Source organism: Theropithecus gelada, chromosome 1 (assembly GCF_003255815.1).
Source record: "Theropithecus gelada isolate Dixy chromosome 1, Tgel_1.0, whole genome shotgun sequence".
Classification (NCBI taxonomy): Eukaryota; Metazoa; Chordata; class Mammalia; order Primates; family Cercopithecidae; genus Theropithecus; species Theropithecus gelada.
Window position 1 is genome coordinate 155958490 of NC_037668.1, and position 18565 is coordinate 155977054.

An 18565-nucleotide genomic window follows, 5' to 3' on the forward strand; every position below is an offset into this window, starting at 1 on the left:
TTAAGAACTACCAATGCCTGAGACTTCCCCAAGACAAATCAATTTGAATTCCTGGAGATGATTTTAGTGTGTAGCCAGAATCATGGACCACTTCCTAGATGACTTCCTACAGTTCCATGGTTTGAGACTCCTTCAGTGCTCCCTACAGAACGTTCTGCAGCAATGGAAATGTTGCATCTCTATGCTGTTCAGTATAGTAGCCACTAGCTACATGAGGCTCCTAAGCAGTTAAAATGTGGTGAAAACTGGTGACCTGAATGTTTAATTTTGTTTAATCTAAATTTAAATTAAATAACCCCCTATGTGTGGTTGGTGGCTACCGTATTAGACAGGACAGCTCTATATGTTAATGGCTCTGAAATTGGTTTGTCTCTCCTGAGCTCCAGGCTTACATATTGCCTGATTGGCATCTCTTCTTGGATGTCTAATAGTGTGTCTTTAAGTTAATGCATGCCAAATGAAATTCTTGATTTTTTTTCTTCAAAACTTATTTATCTCCTAGTCTTCCCCATCTTGGGACACAGCCTCACTTTCCACCTAATTGCTAAAACCCCAAACATGGAAGCTATCTTTTATTCCTTTCCCCCCCACCATCTCCCTCTTCCAGTTTTTCAGCAAGTGCTGTTAGTTCTATCAAACTGACACTTTGTCTGCATCCACCCCTTTCCATCTCTAGGAAAGCATAGGATAGTCACAGCTATTTTAGTAAAAGTTACTGCATCTTCAGTGTGTGCCTTCTGAGACCTTTGTATGTATTAACTTACTGGGCCTACAAACAGCTCTATGAGGTAGGTAAACTATTATACTTGTGTTTATAGATGAGGAAACTGAAGAACAGAAAGCTTTTGCAAAGTGTCTGGGAATCAAACGGCTAGTCAGTGGTGGGGATGGGACTCAAAACCAGGTAATGTGGTTCCAGGGTCCATGTTCTTCATCATTCAACATTCTGTCCCTCCGACTGGTTCCAAGGCCCCATGTCAATGTTTTTTTTTACTCTGGTTACATGTTAGAATCACTTGAGAAACTTAAAAAAAATACCAATTCCTCAACCCCATTCCAGGTCAGTTAAATCTCCTGAAGTAGGGCCCAGGCATCAGAAAGTTTTAGAATATTCCAAGGACTTTTCATACATAACCAGAGTTGAGAACCATTTCCTCTATGTGAACTGGCCCCTGTCTCCTTCCCCAACCCTGGCTTTAACCCCTGACCTTGCTCATGCTGTTTTCACCCCTTCTTCCTGCTCCTAGAAGAGGCCAAACTCTTTGCTGCCACTGGACTTTTTTGCTTGTTCCTTCTCTGCCTAGAACACCCCTTTCTGGCATATTCTGAGGATTGAGTATGACTTTAGAGATCCTAAACCCTGGAAAGATTAAGGGTACTCTACACTGCCCATCTAAATAAAAATAAACACAATATTACGTTTTAAAATATGTATAAGGAAGCGCCTACAGCATTCTCATTTTCCTAAGGGGTCTACTTCCATGTCTTTTTTGATGTATTAAAAAATAAAAATTTTCAAAGGAAATTTTGGTGCTTCTACCTTACCGGTACCTTAAATATATGCTTAGCTTGTTTTGGGAAATCCAGACCTAAATCTTTTGGACTCATCCCACATGTCACCTTCTCAGGGGGACTTCTCTTATCTGTCCTTTCTAAAGTGGCAATCCCCCCTTCCTGAGACCCATCTATTACATCATTCTGGTTTTCTCGTATTTCACAGAAAGCATCAAAATTTGTAATTGTCAGGTATAGTTTTTAGTTTACTAGCTTATTGTTGGTCTTCTTTATGAAGGACGGTCCTGTCTGTCTTATTTGTTGCTATAACCTCCTCACCTAGTGCGATGCCTGATACAAAGTAAGTGATCAAGGTATAGTTCCTGAATGAATGAATCAATGAATGAATGTAGGCTCATGGATGGCAAACAGCACAGAGTAGATTATAATCCCACGGCAGATAGACTTGTTTGGGTTGTTACCTTGTAAGACGCTTTCTTCGTGGGGTGGGAAGAGAGAAGTGAATTCATAGAAAGAGAATACTCTTGTTGAAAGAGGGAGGGCCATGGCCTCTGCAACCTGGTGAAGTTTCAGAGCTCAGGAGATGGCAGAACATGCTATGATGTTGCACAAATTCTGGGTGTGGTGAGAGCTGATATTTATTTTGGGGTAGTCATTTCCCTATGTCTTCTCCAAACTTTCAGTAAAGTTTCTTAAACTCAACAGCTATGTGTTTTGTTATTTGGAAAATGGAGGAAAGACCATGTGTTCATGCTTTCCTTTGGGGGCCAAGATAGGCAAGAGAGATTGGGGACAGCATAGAGAAATGGTGATAAGAAAGCTAGAAGTGTTTGGGGGCAGCAACAACTAGAATGGATTTGTATGTTAGCATCTAACCTTAGAATTCCCAGAATTATTGTTATTTGGATAGTAGAGGGAAAGAGTGACTCTTGGATGGCTAAAGAAGTCCAGGTTATTCCGGTTGCAAAATTAATAAATTATTTGGTAATTATGTGTTTAATGTCTGTGTCCCACGACACAGTAGACTTCCTCTGGATAATGATTGTGTCTGAGTTGTTTACTACTATGTTGCTGGGTTCCTGGCATTGGGTGGGCACTCAATAAATATTTGTTGAATGAATGAATGGTTCTGGGTGTTTTTTTGTTTCTAGGTTATAAGTCAGAAGGGTCTGCTGAAATGTGATGAGGAAAACTAGAAGAGAAGTCCAGGCCCTGAGAGTGAGTACCAGACAGAAGCTGGGGGTGGAAGAGTATCAGTATGCAATATGCAGACTGATTTGCTGAGGAGGATTCAGACAAGAGATTCAGACCCCCAGAACAACTAAAAGAATAACAGGCACTGTCAAAGGTCTAGACAGAAAGGCCAGGCAAGCAGCAGTTTGAATACACAGAGGGGCTGCTGGTGAGAGAAGCTGCCCCTCAATGCTTATGTCAGTTCCTGGGATACTCTTGATCCCCAGGCAATGGACTTAGAGAAACAAACATTCCTAGACCCCATTTGGTTGTGGGGAGGGGCTTCTCAGCATATTGGCTTTGGTGCTCATTGGCCAAGGGCTGCAATGGGCCAGAAACTGACAGTGGGACACATTATCATTGTCAGCACAGGGATAGACAGCAAATGTTAGACCTTTTTGATACACATGTTGCCTAATTCTTTGGGAGTGACACAGAATTCTTAAAACATGTTTAGGGGTACTTGATTCTTAAGACCATCTGTCCATCTGTGCCCTCCTCTCCCCTAAACCCACATTTACTTCTTTCATTCTCAAGGTTCTAAAAGCTGGATCTTAAAGGCTGGAGTGACTAGAATCTATGGCCTGATCCCAGAACTATTTCAGTTTCAAATACCAAAAGTACTGCTAATTTGGTTGTTCCCATGTGTAAGTACCAGCTAGGGTGGATAGAGTAGGAAGTTGGTGTATAACTCACAGCTGCATAGGGTTGAAATTCTGCTGATGAGTGGATCAGTTTATCATGAATTTTCTCAGGTTCCAATTTTGAGGGGAAAATTATTTTTTTTTTCTGGGTGATTTTCTTGCTAAGTTGTCCGAAGAGGGAGTTACGGGGTGATATTCATGGAATCATATTCTTCAAGCACTTTTTATGGTTGTCTCTTGCCTTAAGAGTTCCTACTAAGAAGTCAATATCTGCTTATTGAGCCTCTATTATGTGCAAACACTGGGCTATGAACTCAAGAAATCTCCTTAACTTCAAGGATTTTATGATCCATGTTTGGGGACAAATCACAAAATAATTAACATTGAACAAGCATAAGTATGCAACTTTGAGATATTTAGAAAAGAGACTGACAAAACAGAATGGAACTGCTTGCTGATGGAGTTGTATAGGTCAGGTCCACTTGCCAGAGCTTGGGAAGAATTTACAGAGAATGCCAGAGAAGCCACCACTGATCCAGGAATCTGGTCTGAGTCTTGGATTTAGGATCTTGCCAAGTATACAGGAGGAGAGGGCAGTGTAGACAGGCAGAGTTGGATGAATCCAGCCTAAGTGTGGTTGAGAGAGCAAATGACTAAATCAAAGCATGTCTGTGAAGGGGGTTGTGTGAGTTAGGGCCTAAAATGCAACTTTATCAGCTGGACCCTGAGTGCCCAGCTGAAGACTTTGGACTTTAACCTGGAGATGATGGAGAGTATGCAGGATAAAGTCCATACCAAATCCAATGCCTTGCAAATGGAGAACAAGCCAAAACTAACAAGATAAAATGTAGCAGGAAAAAGTGCAAACGTATGTGTGTGCCTGTGTGTGTATGCTCACATGTATCTTAAGAATGGCACCACATTCAAGAGTGAACAACCTGTTTTAACAGTATTTGACTCAATAAAGAGTTGTTAAAGTTTCTACAAGCTCAATATGGGTCTGTGGTGTGATTTGGCTGGGAAAAGCTTCCTGCACGTCAGGCCGCAGCAGTGGAGTAGAGTCTCCTGCACAAAAGCCATATTGGCAATACTATTTTCTTCCCCAGGTCCCTGAAGGGAACTGCTATTCCCATGCACTGTTTCCATCCAGGTTTTTCCTGGACTTGGAGCAACCTTTACTTTCTCAGATCATTGTACATCTTCATGCCACACTTCTACAGGCACATGTGTCAGTTTCATCATGTCTTTAACTATATGTTTGACTACTTTTTGATCACCTATGTGCAGGCAGCAATTGGTAAGGTTAAATTTTCTACAGACTTCTCTTTTAGCTACTAACAAGTAGCCAAGAGTCTATCTATTTTGATAGATAGCATTTTTCATCTGAGTTTCTTGCCAGGCCAGAATAGTCAAGGCTCTGCTGGTCTTATTAGTGATTATTCCTAAGACAGCTTGTAACTGTATGATTCGGTTGAGCATGTAAATGGGAGTCCGATATCCTTACGAGCCATCTTCTGCCTAAGTAGCAGGCCCATAATATTGTATGATTCTCTCAGGGGGCTATTTATTATCTTTTTAATTTTTTTTTATAGCTATGCTTCTCTTTTCACAGGGAGCATAGACAGGGAATTTCACCTGTCTTTACGGGCAGTAGGAAGAAAGATGGTTTAATAATGCCAATAACACAACTATCTGCCTACTGGTTGGGTAATAAGGTATAAGGTCTATACCTACATGACCAGTATAATCCAGTGGGAGCTGTCCCGTCCCAGTGGGACTCTGGGTGGGTTCACACGGTTTGCAACTTCAGGAATTTACTAAATGGATTTTTCTTAGTATGGTTTGAACTCCACTAGGTGGCTCTTTGTGTAGTACTATTACACAGTTTTTGCCTAATGCAGCTGAGTCTTCCTACAGGAAGGGTGAAGTCCTTCCCCACTCTTGCTATATAGTATTGTCTAATGATTGAGACTTTTAAGACCCGAAAGTTATCAGGGTGAATTTTTTTTTTTGAGCCGGGAATTCATCAGGAACTGGGTCTGTAGGTACTAATTCTCGACCTTTCTATGGCCATTGATATCCTATTACAGTTCCTCCACATACATAACATGAAGTGACGTTGAGAGACTGGGCTATATGCTCGGCTAATTGCAAAAACAAATTTCTTCTTTTTCCTGGAATTTCTGGTACTGGCACATTCAATTCATCATAGAAGCTTTGAAATACTGGCTCAGGAGAGCATTTATAAACTTTTCCTCAAACCACGATATTTGCTTGAAGATCCAGTCCAGCTCCATCAATTTTTAGGGTTACACATTTCCCTTTTTTCTAGCGAGGATTAAGGGGGTTGATTATTACTAGTTCTAAGGGGTTTCACTGACCACTGGTACAGGAAGGGCCACCTTTCTCTTGCTAAAGGTGGACAGGATTTTTTCATTTTTTATCCAAGTAGCTTAAATGGTGCAAGACCAGTATCCACATTTATTTTTGTACAGTCTTAATTTATGATAAATGTACTTATTTTCTGCCATATAGACTCTTTCTTAATTAAGAGAACCACACCCTATTTTTAACTTATTGTTGTTAGTGACAGCACAGGTGTCAAATTTCAAGGTGACTTGTTTGGGCACCTCTTTTTTTTTTTTTTTTTTTGGCTAACACTTCACTCGTATTGTTTATGAGCCCCCCCAGTCTTCAGTTCTTAATCTTATTTTAAAAACTGTGGTCATGGGAGGCTCAGATGGGTCATAACACACATCAGGTTGGTCATTTCCTGGGCTACATACCTTGTATATAATAACATTATACAAACAAGTTCTTTTTAGAGTTCCAGTACACTTATAATAACAGTAAAATAATAGGACTGTAGCAACCTTTTGTCCTACCTAAGTGACTTGATGTATACACTGGGAACAGCCCTCAGTCTAAGGAAGGTCAGTTGAAGTCCTTACTGTAAAAGTCCAAATTTTAAGGAAAATGAGTCCCCTAATGAGTTTCCTCATGCTTCGGCCATGTGTGGACCAGTCAGCTTCTGGGTGTGACTGGAGCAGGGCTTGTCGTCTTCTTCAGAGTCACTTTGCAGGGGTTGGCGAAGCTGCTCCAATCCACGTACAGCTCCCAGTCTACTGATGTTTAACGATGGTCTTGGAGGTTGGACCTACTAGAATAAACTGAGTCAAATACCTCTACACAGTTATGTTCAACTGGGCTCTCTGATACCAGGAGCAAGGTGGCGGGGTTTAGGGTATTGTAAACTTCAATGGTTATGCGAGGATTTTCACAGAGTAAGCTTTGGTATCCAGTTAGTCTAGCATTCATTAGCTAATGATGTCCTTTGGTATTTATTAAAGCCACCACAGCATGGAGGGACTTTAGGTTTTGCCCAAGAGTTAGAGTTGCCTTGGTCAGGGCCCTACAGTCTGGGTTAAAACTCCAACTGCCATTTTTTTTCCTGACACATAGGGTGTAAAGGGTTTTGTCAGGTCAGGTAGCCCCAGGACTGAGGCCAACATGAGTTTTTTTCTTTTTTTTTCCTTATGAAAAGCTTGTTGCTGTTGGTTGTAATAGATGTAGTTTATCTAATCTATATTTTTATTAACTGTCACCCACTAAAATATTGACTTAAATCTTGTTGCTATTTGGTTTCAAGCTTTAAATTGATCTGGTATTCCTTGCAGGGCTCCAATTGCATCTAAATAGATGTGAGAGTTGAAAGACCCATAAGGGGCCTCTCTCGCTTTACAATGTCTCTTTCTCCTTCTGGTTGACGAAAAGCCAGGGTGAAAGGGATAGCCAAATGGGCTAAAGCACAAGTGCCACTCTAGTTATTCGGCAGGGTGCCCAGTAAAGGTCCACCACAATACCACCACACATCCACTCAGGGATGAACAAGGGCTGACTGATTGATAAGCTCTTGAAAATTCTTAAGCTCACTGTATCCTTTCAGGTTTCCCAGGAATGCTAAGTTTCCTCCCTGTTGTGAGAGACACAAAGTGAACTTAGTGTCAGAAGATGGAAGCTGGATGGCCCTCAGGGGCTAACTCACAGAGTGCCAGACTTTGGGATATAGCAGACAGAGCTTGGTATGACTTATTACTCCAGGCTGTAGAATCCTGGAAAAGAGCTACCGTGCAGCCTATGCCTGGTCAACTGGAACACCATCTTAGTGGAAGGGGGACAATCTGGGTCTCTGGCCTGCCATGTGCACAAGCATAACAATTGCTTTTGTTTAACATGCAGATGGAATATTTGATCCATTTTAACCAGGCATTTGCATCTTGGTATCCTATCTTAATTGCTAAAGTTTGTTTTAAGTCTTTAACTTCTATGATCCTCTAGTAAAATGAATGTATGATTTTAGGAAATTACAAAAACCAGTTGGTGCAGTTCATCCTTGCTCTTTAGTGGTCCACAGAATGTTGGACCAACTACTGTATAAAAGCTCTACACTGGGGGCAAAACTCCAGATTGGCACTGGGGTCTTTATCGAAATCTCCCCGCATTAAATGGTCCTACTTTACTAATGCCCAGTCTGAGGAGAGTCAGGAGGGACAGAGTACTTTTCTGAAGTAGAAAGCTGTTTTTGACTTGGCAAGTCTCCACAGGGTACAACAAGGCAAGCATAATGTGAGGCGAAATTGACTTGGTTATGTTAATAACTAAATGGTCAGCAATAGAACAAGGAAAGAAGAAAGAGTAATAGAATAGATGAAAAGAGTTAAATTTTTCCTAGCTTTAGTTTGGTAGGGTTTTCCCCTGGGACTAAGGCCCACGACTCTGGAGGGGGTGGTGCTTTCTTGACTCAGGTGTGATGAGTCCAACCCTTTTTTTGCTGTACGAACAGCAGTCTTGGTGGTTAGCAGCACAAGGTAGGGTCCTTCCCAGGCTGGCTTGAGTTTTTCTTCTTTCCACCCTTTGATGAGAACGTGATCTTCAGGCTAGTGCTGGTTTACTGGAATTTCTAGGGGTGGTTCATGTGCTAAAAGACTTTTAGTTTTTGAGGGAAAGGAAAGTGGAAGATAAACCAAGTATATAATTTTTAAGAAACTGAACTTTTGTTTTAAATGTAGGGACCTTGGCAGTGGACTTTATAGTCCTTAGTGCCTTTTTACTGAGAAATTTCCTTTAGCACCTATTTTTATTAGTTTTTAAACCAAAGAAAGCCAAATACCATTTTACATTTAACAATGCTTTTTGTATTATTTTTATACCAGATAAGCTAAATTTTACCTTTATATTAGTGTGTTATTAATGTTAAACCTAATTTTAATAAAACCTTGTAGACATATTTATCCAATTTCTAATGTTTGACCATAAGGTAAGATTTTATAGACTCTTTAACCTTTTATAATTTTTGCTAAAGAGCAGGTTGGTGTTTTAAGAAAAACCTGCTATGCTTTTATTTTAATGTCCAGTTTATAGAAAAACTGGATGATATTTCTTTAACTTTAGCCAATGTTTATCCCCAGAATTTTCTTTCCAATTAACATTTTAAAACTTGATTAAACCTTTAAAACAAAATATACATATTTTTAACCTTTTAATGTAGGTAAAAATTTATATTCTCATGCCTCCTTATAATTTTTTTTACCAAAAGTGTATTTTACTTTCCTTATACACCTTGCACATAAACTATTGTTTTTTTTTGTTTTGTTTTTTGTTTTTTTTTTTTTTTGCTTGTTTTTAGTTTTACATTCAGGAGGCCTAGTTACTTTTAAATTACACAACATTTCTTGAATACATTTTTTTTAATAACATTTTTCTCTTTCACAACTTTCGCAGGCAATTCTTCGACATGCTTCAACTTTCTGATTTATTACAACTATTTCTTTCTTTAAACAACCAGTTAATTTATTTCAGGACAAGAATTTACCATATAATACTCTTTTTACATAAATTCTGTCCCCCCTTTTTTCCTTTTTTTTTTTTTTGAAGATGATAACCATTCTTTTTCAAAGCAGATTTCTTTTATGTCTGTGGACTAGACTAAGGCCACAAGAATAGAAGTTAGTATAATACATGTTACACTGTTAACTTTTAGCAAACTTTACTTTTGTTGAAAACCTTGTAAGTTTGGGATTTTAAATATACTTTGTATTTTTTTTTTTCTTCATTTTTTTTTGAGATGGAATCTTGCTCTGTTTCCCAGGCTGGAGTGCAGTGGCACGATCTCAGCTCACTGCAAGCTCTGCCTCCTGGGTTCACGCCATTCTCCTGCCTCAGCCTTCCAGCAGCTGTGACTACAGGCACCCACCATCGTGCACGGCAAATTTTTTTTTGTATTTTTAGTAGAGACAAGGTTTCACCATGTTAACCAGGATGGTCTCAATCTCCTGACCTCGTGATCTGCCTGCTTCAGCCTGCCAAAGTGTTGGGATTACAGGCATGAGCCACCATGCCCAGCCTATCCTTTGCTATTAATAAGACCTTGTTTTGTCCAAATTAACTTAGAATTGGTATAGATTTTTTTTTCTAACAGAATAGCCGCATACTTTAAGATTTTTGAGTTAGTAAGCTACTTTTTTGCTTTTTTGATTTAGGATAGTTCTGAACTGAACTAGTGAGGTGCGCTCACAATGAGGTTTCCTCTGAAAGTTATTTTTACTTTTTTTTTCTGTTAGCAAAGCAGTTGCCACTACAGATTGAATGCACTTGGGCCATCTGCGGGTTACTGGGTTAAGGATTTTTGATAGGAAGGCCTCAGTGCTTTCGGGATATGCCCTTGTTTACACTGACAACAAAGTGGTATTGGAGTGTTATAGGGTTATGGAGAATACCTTCAATTATCAATTACAGGTTTTAAATTTACTGTGGCTTTTAAAGGAATCGGGTACATTTTTTTTTCTTAACTACTTGTATATATCTCTCTTTCTCTCTTTATTTCTCTCTTTGACGTTCCTTTTGCCTCTGTCTCTTCCTCTCTTTCTCTGCTTCTCTCTTTCTCCTCTCTGCCTCTCTCTCTCTCCTCTCTGTCTCTCTCTCTTTCTCTGCCTCACTTATGCTGCAGTTCTCTCAACCACTGTGGAGAGCTCTAAAACCAGCTGTAACCAAGCATCTACCTACGGGAACTGGTCTGGGTGCCCTGGCTTTACAGGTTACCTTGTGCCATACCTTTGAAACAAGGAACCTGTCCAGGCTTCCTTCTGATGGCCAACCTACCTCTAATGCTGACCAGTCTATTTTACACAAAGTTTTACGTTTTCCTGGTGTCATAGTACTCCATAGTCTCCTTTAAATGCTTTTTTGAAATTTTTCAACATAGTTCCTAGTAGAGTGGGCTTATTTGTTCCTGACTCATGCTTCTTTGAGACAAAACACCACACTCACACCACACGCATACCACAAAACAAAGAATGAGTAAAAAGGGCACACGCACACTTTGGCAGTTTACACCAAACCAAAATCAGAGTATCCAGAAATCCAAGTCAGGTCAAAAACAAAACCAAAGTATCAAGCAATCCAAGTCAAGTCAAAAACAAAAACCAAAATGCTGGTACAGGCATTCCATGGGTGATCAGGCCATGCTTCCACTCAAATGGAGTAGGCAGGTTCCCAAGACCAGTCCTGTCAGGCAATTAAAACCAGGTCAAAACCAAAACCAAAGTGCCAATAAAGGCATGCCGTGGGTGATCGGGCCAAGCTTCCACTCAAATGGAGTGGGCAAGTTCCCAAGACTGGTCCTGTCAAGCAATTCAAACCAAGTCAAAACCAAACTGAAAACCAAACCAAAGTGCTGATAAAGGCATGCTGTGGGTGATCAGGCCACGCTTACATTCAAACGGAGTAGGCAAGTTCCAAAGACTAGTCTTACCAAGTTTCAGATGCCCAGACTCCAAGTACCAGTTCCTTCTTGGTGATCAGTCATTGCGTTGATCCTCCACAGGGGCCTGCCACACACTGCTCTGGCGAGGTGTCCCACCGGGGCAAATGCCTACCTGGATGTGCTTTCAGGATCTGCGTCACTTGGGCTGGTCGGAGTCCACCGCAAGGATGTGCCACAAGGCAGGCTTAAGCCGCCTAAGGAGCTGCCTCGACCATCCGCCAATCACCTCGCTTCCTGGTCAGGGAACCAAGAAATGTAGCAGGACGAGCTGCAGACAAAACTATTCAGACACCAAGTTAAAAAAGGAAGGACTTTATTCGGCCGGGAGCATCAGCAAGACTCTTGTCTCAAGAGCCGAGCTCCCCAAGTGGGCAATTCCTGTCCCTTTTAAGGGCTCACAACTCTAAGGGGATCCACATGAGAGGGTCGTGATCAATTGAGCAAGCAGGGGGTACATGACTGGGGTCTGCATGCACTGGTAATCAGAACAAAACAGAACAGGACAGGGATTTTTACAATGCTTTTGCATACAATGTCTGGAATCTCTAGATAACATAACCGGTTAGGTCAGGGGTCGATCTTTAACTACCAGGCCCAGGGTGTGGTGCCAGACTGTCTGCTTGTGTATTTCATTTCTGCCTTTTAGTTTTTACTTTTTCTTTCTTTGGAGGCAGAAATTGGACATAAGACAATATGAGGGGTGGTCTCCTCCCTTACTATGAGTGAGGTTGCCAGATCTGGCAAATAAAAAGACAGAAATCCCAGTAAAATTTCTGGTAAACAATACATATTTTAGTATAAGTATTCCCTATGCAATACTTGGAACCTACTTCCACCAGCAAAGTATTTCGAGATCCAGTTTTAACTGGGATTCTTTTATTTGGCAATCCTAGCTACAATGAGTCATGGTCTTTTGTTGGAGACAGTGCACAAATATGACATAGAGACATAACGTCACAATCTTGGGCATATATACACATTTATACTTGAACAATATGAGCTGCTGGGTGTACAGAGTCCTGAGTGAGCAATGGGAAAAATAAAAATCAGCATTATCCTGGGAGATATCCATGGGAGAAGCAAATTTGGATGAGAGTAATAATTTTAGTTATCCTTACTTCTTTCTCCCAAAATATAGATAAATGAGAATTAACTCTGGTTCTTTCTTTTTGGTTTGTCCTAATACATACAAGCAGTTAGGAAGCAGGAAAATAAGGTGCTGGTAGTTACTCATGTGTTCAGTCCTCCCTCCCTTCCTGTCTTCTTTCCTTCCTCCCACAGCATTTATTGAGGAAATGTGCTAAGTGCTCTCTTGGCGTAACAAATCCTGCCTCAAGAAGCAATACTTCTTAAACACAGAAAACCCTATCTTACAAAATCTGCAATGATTCAGGAAACATACACAGTCTACTCTCGGGAAGTCAGTGGGTTTAGTGAAAGGGCATTCAGGTCAAGGAGGGAACAGAGAGAGGAACGACTAATCAAAGATCACTTGTAGTGAACAAGATTTACTCTTCTCACGCTAAATCTTTTTACCTTACTGTCACTGATTATTCTGGTAAAATATGCTCATTGTGGAAGAAGAGAGTACACAGAGAAACAGAAAGGGAGGAGAAATGGTAACATTTTATTTTCTGAGTACTTTTTTCTTTAGAGTGAAGTAGATTTGGGGTACATTTGTTTTCCTTTTTTCTGCCAGCTAGTAGTACCTCCTAAACATTTTCCAAAGTTATAAAAATCTTTTTATCGATATTTAGATCGGAAGGGGGCAGTTTTGAATTCTGTTTGAAAGGGAAAGAGTTAAACTGAGTAAAGAGTCGTTTAACTTGTCTGATAGGTGAAGGCAGGGGCCCAGGGAGAAGAAGTGTCTTTTCTCTATTGCCATCAGACTTCCTGGAGATTATTCTGAGTTCAGTTGCAAACCTGCTGTCCAGACTAGCTTTGACACCTTTTTTTTTTTCTTTCTTTTTTTTTAATCAGATGTTGGACTCTGGTTTTACTAACTCTTGAAGGCCATAAAACAATAAGTCCATTAGCTGATACTTGCCCCTCTGTCCTCTGTCCTCTGTGTTTGTAAACACTCCCTGCCCTCACACCCTTTGTCTTTCCCTATCCAGCAAGACTGGAAGCATCCTCCTACTCCCAGGAGCTTAGCTCTGACTGGTCCCCCTGGGGGTCTTCTCTTTCTTTCTGGTCCAGGTCATGGCTACTGGGGAGTTTACAGCTCCTAAGGAATAGGGTGGAATGTGCAAAGCACAGATGCTCAGTTTGGGGCCTGGGGCTTCCCCGGAGGAGGAGGAGAGGACCGGCCCAAGCCTGCTCATTGCCCAGTGAATGACTTATGAGCCATCTGGATGGGAGTGTTAGTTGCTCTGTGTTAGCAGCTGCAAAGACTGCTGATCATAGCCCCCAATACCTGTGTGTGAGGCACACACCATGTAGAGCATGGCCCTAGCCAGGCAGTTTGCTGACAATAATGCATGTTTCCTTTAATCTTCACAGGATCCACGAGGTAGATTTGTCATTATTCCCATTGCAGGAATGGGACATTGGAGATTATACGAGCTCTCCAAAGTCACACAGATAGTGAGTGCAGAACCAGGACTTGAGCCTTCAACTCTCTCTCAAGTCTAGGCTTTTAACAACTGTCTGCACCACCCCATCCTGAGGGCACAGCATCCTAGAGCTGGAGGGGGCTTCAGTGTTTCCCAACCCTGGCTGCCCATTAGAATCACCTATGGGGCTTGAAAAACATATGTCTCTGCCTGTCTGCCAGTGAATAATTCTCTGGGTGAGGCCTGGTCTTGGTATATGATATGTTATGTTCTCCAGGTAATTCTGAGTGGCAGCCTGAGTAAGAACCATTCGAATCCAATACCTTTAATTATAAATAATGAAACTGAGGCTTAGAGAGGATCTTGCCCAAGTTTATAATTCTACTGAGTAGCGGAGCAGAGCTACGTCAAGTCCATACACATACCCCAGTGTAGCCACAGGCGCTGCGGGCAGGTGCTGATTAAAAGCCCTTAGGCGGTGTTGATTCCAGACAAGAAGCCAGACATACCCATTCTCTCTTCCCCATCAAACCACAAGGTGTTTATTTCTCCATACTCAGCCCTCAAATGCCAATTTAAACATTAGGATGCCTAGTTTGTCTGTCTAGTAGCCTTTTCAGGGATCATATTTAGAATTTGAAAGTTATGTGGGGCAGCCCTGTGAGAGCTTCAAGAGCAGATTTCAGGACACAAAATCCCCAGCTCACTCTCAGCCATTGCTTTCCCTCCTTCCCAAGAAGCTCCCAACCTGTCAGACCCACCATGCCACGTGGGTAGGTGCTCCTTCAGACAGGTGTATATCTCCTCTCACGGAGGCTGGGCCATGGCCACATGGGCAACTACACATGGCAAATCTACCCAAAGGTCACAGAGGTTGGACTTAGAGCCCAATAACCTAATCCCCAGAGGTCAATGACCAAATAGAATCACAGAATAGAGACAGAGGTGATTGGGGTTAGAGGAGGGGGCGTGGTGATGGGCCAGCCTGTCTGCCAGAGTAATGTTGGGAAATATGGGAGGGGATGGAGGTGGTAAGAATGAAAAGATTCTTCTCTGTTCTCTGGGAGTCAGTCAGCCATGAGCTAGCATATGACTCCACCAGGCTGCAGGCTGTACTGGGCTGTACCCCTCAGGAGGGCTGGGCCATTTGGAGGGCACACTGGGAGACAGAGCAGAAGGAGCTGCAGCCCGTGAGGTGGCCCAGGCTCTTGACCTCAGGGCAGGGGATCTCCTTCCTTTGGCAAAGGGGAAGTTGTGTCATCCTCTCGTCACGCCCTCTGCTTCACCTTGTCAGCTCACTGCAATGTTGCCGTCACTTTCTGTCTTCCCACGCCTCCTGGCGTGCTCCTGTCCTTAGTCAGACCCACCCCTGTTGGTATGAGGGAGGAAACCCTGCTGGTATGTGCTGGAGGCCCTGAGATGGAAGAAATGGAGGCCAGCACCTTCTCCATCTGTGCCCATACAAGACAGGTTGTCAATATGGAAAACAAATAAGGAGGCAGCACCTGGTGGGGTTTGTTCTAGATGTCTCTACAGCATCAGTGTCACTCGTGGAGTCCCTAGACAGTATCAGTGCTCCAAGGGTTGGAACAAGGGCACAAAGAGGAGGGTTTTTTGTTGTTGTTGTTGTTTTAAGACAGGATCTCACTCTGTCACCCAGGCAGGAGTGCAGTGGCCCAATCTCGGCTCGCTGCAACCTCCACCTCCTGGGTTCAAGCGATTCTCCTGCCTCAGCCTTTCCAGTAGCTGGGATTATAGGCACCCACCACCATGCCCAGCTAATTTTTGTATTTTTAGTAGAGATGGGGTTACATCATGTTGGCCAGGCTGGTTTCAAACTCCTGACCTCAAGTTATCCAACTGCCTTGGCCTCCCAAAGTGCTGGAATACAGGTGTGAGCTACTGTGCCCGGCCAACAAAGAGGAGTTTTTAGACATTGGGAGACATGAGGTCCAGAGTCTGGTGGACTCTGGCCAAGGATTAGCCAGGGTGGACTCTGGGAGTTCAGGCGATATGGCTCATCTTTGGCCCTGTGTAATGGTTAAGAATATGCATGCTGGAGCAAAATGGCCTGGGCTCAAATCCCCGGTTGCTAGCCGAGACCAAGTTATCAAAAATGTGCCTCATTTTCTTTGTCTGCAAGATAAAGACAATTTTCTATCCCCACAGAGCTGTGGTGGGTATTAAGTGAGTGGATACATGCAAAGGGCTCAGAACAGTGCCTGGGCACTGCGAGCACTCAGCAGACATCAACTGTAGTGATTTTAGGCCAGTTGCCTGATTGCTCCCAGCCCTTGGGCTCAAGCTGCATGCACAGTTTTCCACTGGGTGAACATTCAGGTTGGATAGGTGAGACTGGGAAGAGGAGAAGGGCTATGAAAGAGTCACTCATGACAGGCGGCTTCTGTCCTGCTTAGCCTCCTCGCTCCTAAGGCTGGGCTGCTATCTGTGCCTCTGTAACACACCAGGCCCACTTTCTCTCCCTGGTTCCTGGGGAAGCACAGAGAAGAGTGTGACCAGTTGTCTGGACAGCTGAGCAGTTGTGTTGTAGTGCAGGGCAACGCCAGCTTTAGTCACATGGCAAATCCCCAGGGCCATTCCTGGAGTCCACCCTATCCCATAGACAAGGACTCAGCCATGATTCACTGTATTCAGGTGTGGCCTGCATTTGAGTCACCTGGTGCCCCTTCCTCCAACACCTGAGAGTCACAGCCTGGAGCAGGTTCTCTTATGCCCCCTGAACCTCTTCTCTCTCCTTTTCTTCCTCCTTTCCTCCTTCCTTTGTTCCCTATCCCTTGATCTCTGATTGATCAGATCTTGGCTGATCTCCCTAAAAACTTGGACAGTTTGAACTGACAGATGGATAATAGAGACAGTAACTTCTAATGCCACCCCCACACCCTGTCAGAGACATTGCCAGCAAAGACTGAGAAGCAGGAAAAGAAGGAGACTGCCTCTGTCAATATGGTGACATTTCTGTAATTGGAGATAGGTGCCTCAAAAAAGACCTCCGCACTCTGGCTGATACATGGATTTCCACTATTAGTAATCCATCCCAGTGCCCAAAGCCTGGGTTGTCCCCGCTGAGAATGCAACTATACAAAAGGCACAGGGGATGCATTGAACTATATTAATTGCTTGTACTTTAGTGTGGCTCCATTCATTCCACAAGTATTGAGGAATAAGATATAAATCTCTGCCTTCTTGGATATCACATTCTAGTTAGGAAGAGACAGAAAATAAACATGATAAGTAGATAAATTATATAGTTGGTTAGAAGCTGGTAAGTGATGCCCCCCTATCAGATAAGTAAATAAATAACTCACCAAAATATAGGGTAGGTGGGGTTAGGAGTGCTAGGATGGGGTACAGGGATGGGGCAGGGAAGTTGGCTGTAATTTTAATAGTGTGTTTAGGGTAGGCCTCATTGAGAAGTTAGGATCTGAACAAAGACTTTGAAAGAGGTCGGAGAGTTAGCTTTGTAGATATCCAGGGGCAATAGCATTCCAGGCAGCAGAAGCAGCTGGAGCCAAAGCCCTAAGCCTGAGCTAAGATAGGGATAGAGGCCATTGTAGTAGAGGGGAAGAGTAATGGGAGGAAGGTGGTGTAGGGCCCCTAGACTCTGAAAAAGCTCCGGCCTTGGACTTCCGTGGGAGAGGGGCATGTGAGGATTCTGAGCTGGGGGTACGTAACCTGCTGTGTTGGGACTTGACCATATATCAGTGAGGAGGCTGTTGCAGATGTCCCAGGGAGCGAGGCTTAGGCCAGGAGGGCAGAAGTAGATTCTGATTATTATTGGAAGGGGGAGCTGACCGAATTTGCTGAGGGAGTGATGAGGTTTGAGACACTGAAGTCTGAGATGACTTCACTAGCCACTTTCCTGAGCACACATTCTAATAAGCCAAGGCTCTAGGGCAGATGAGTGCTCTGAAGTAGGAGGATGGGCGCAGGGAGAGAGGAAAGGTGTGCACACAGGGGAGGCTGAGGGGCTCAAGCCACAGTACCATACCCTTTTAATCTTAGCTGGACCCTGATCTGGCCTCAGGCTCTATTTTAGGCTACCTGACTGAACAAATTGGGTTCTGAAGTTCCAAAGTTTGTGCCTAGAGCCCTAGAGTTCTCAGGGGACTGGATCCCCACTTGGAAATGATCAGTGTCCCTCAGGAGTGAGGCTGGCTGGACTGCTTTTGGGGGTCTGCATAAACAGCTTCCTGGACTTTGCCAGGAGTGTGGGGGAGAGCCAAGCACAGCAATTGGCATGTCCCTCCTGCGAAGCCAAACCACTCCAGGACCTGCCCAAGCCTGTGAAGTCTGAGACACCGAATGTGTATTTACCTGGGCTCATGGCCTCAGATAAAGGGAGGGGGGTGGATTTAAGGAGCCCTAGCTACTCATGGTGAGGCCCACCGCACACCTGCCCTGCCTTGTCTCCTCTGAGGATCTGAGATTGCAACACCTTGCTCTCTTCTGCTGAGTTAATTATTAATGAGTTCTTTGTCACATTCTCTGGTGATGGGCAGAGGGCAAAAGTTTCCTGAGAGCTCTGACTGAGTTCAGGGAGTTGGGGAAGTGGAGAGAAAGAGACCACCAGGTGGGAGAACTGAAAACACAGGCGTGTCAGTGTCCGAGGTGACCTTTCTCTGTGGGGGACTTGAGGGAGGTCTCTTTGTGTTGAAGAGACACTGCTTCTACTGACCCTTACTTGCTGACTTGAGCTAGATTTCACTGGAATGCTTACAGGGGGCAAGACTCTAACATTTATTGGAATATCAATTATGCATCAACTTGCATCAACA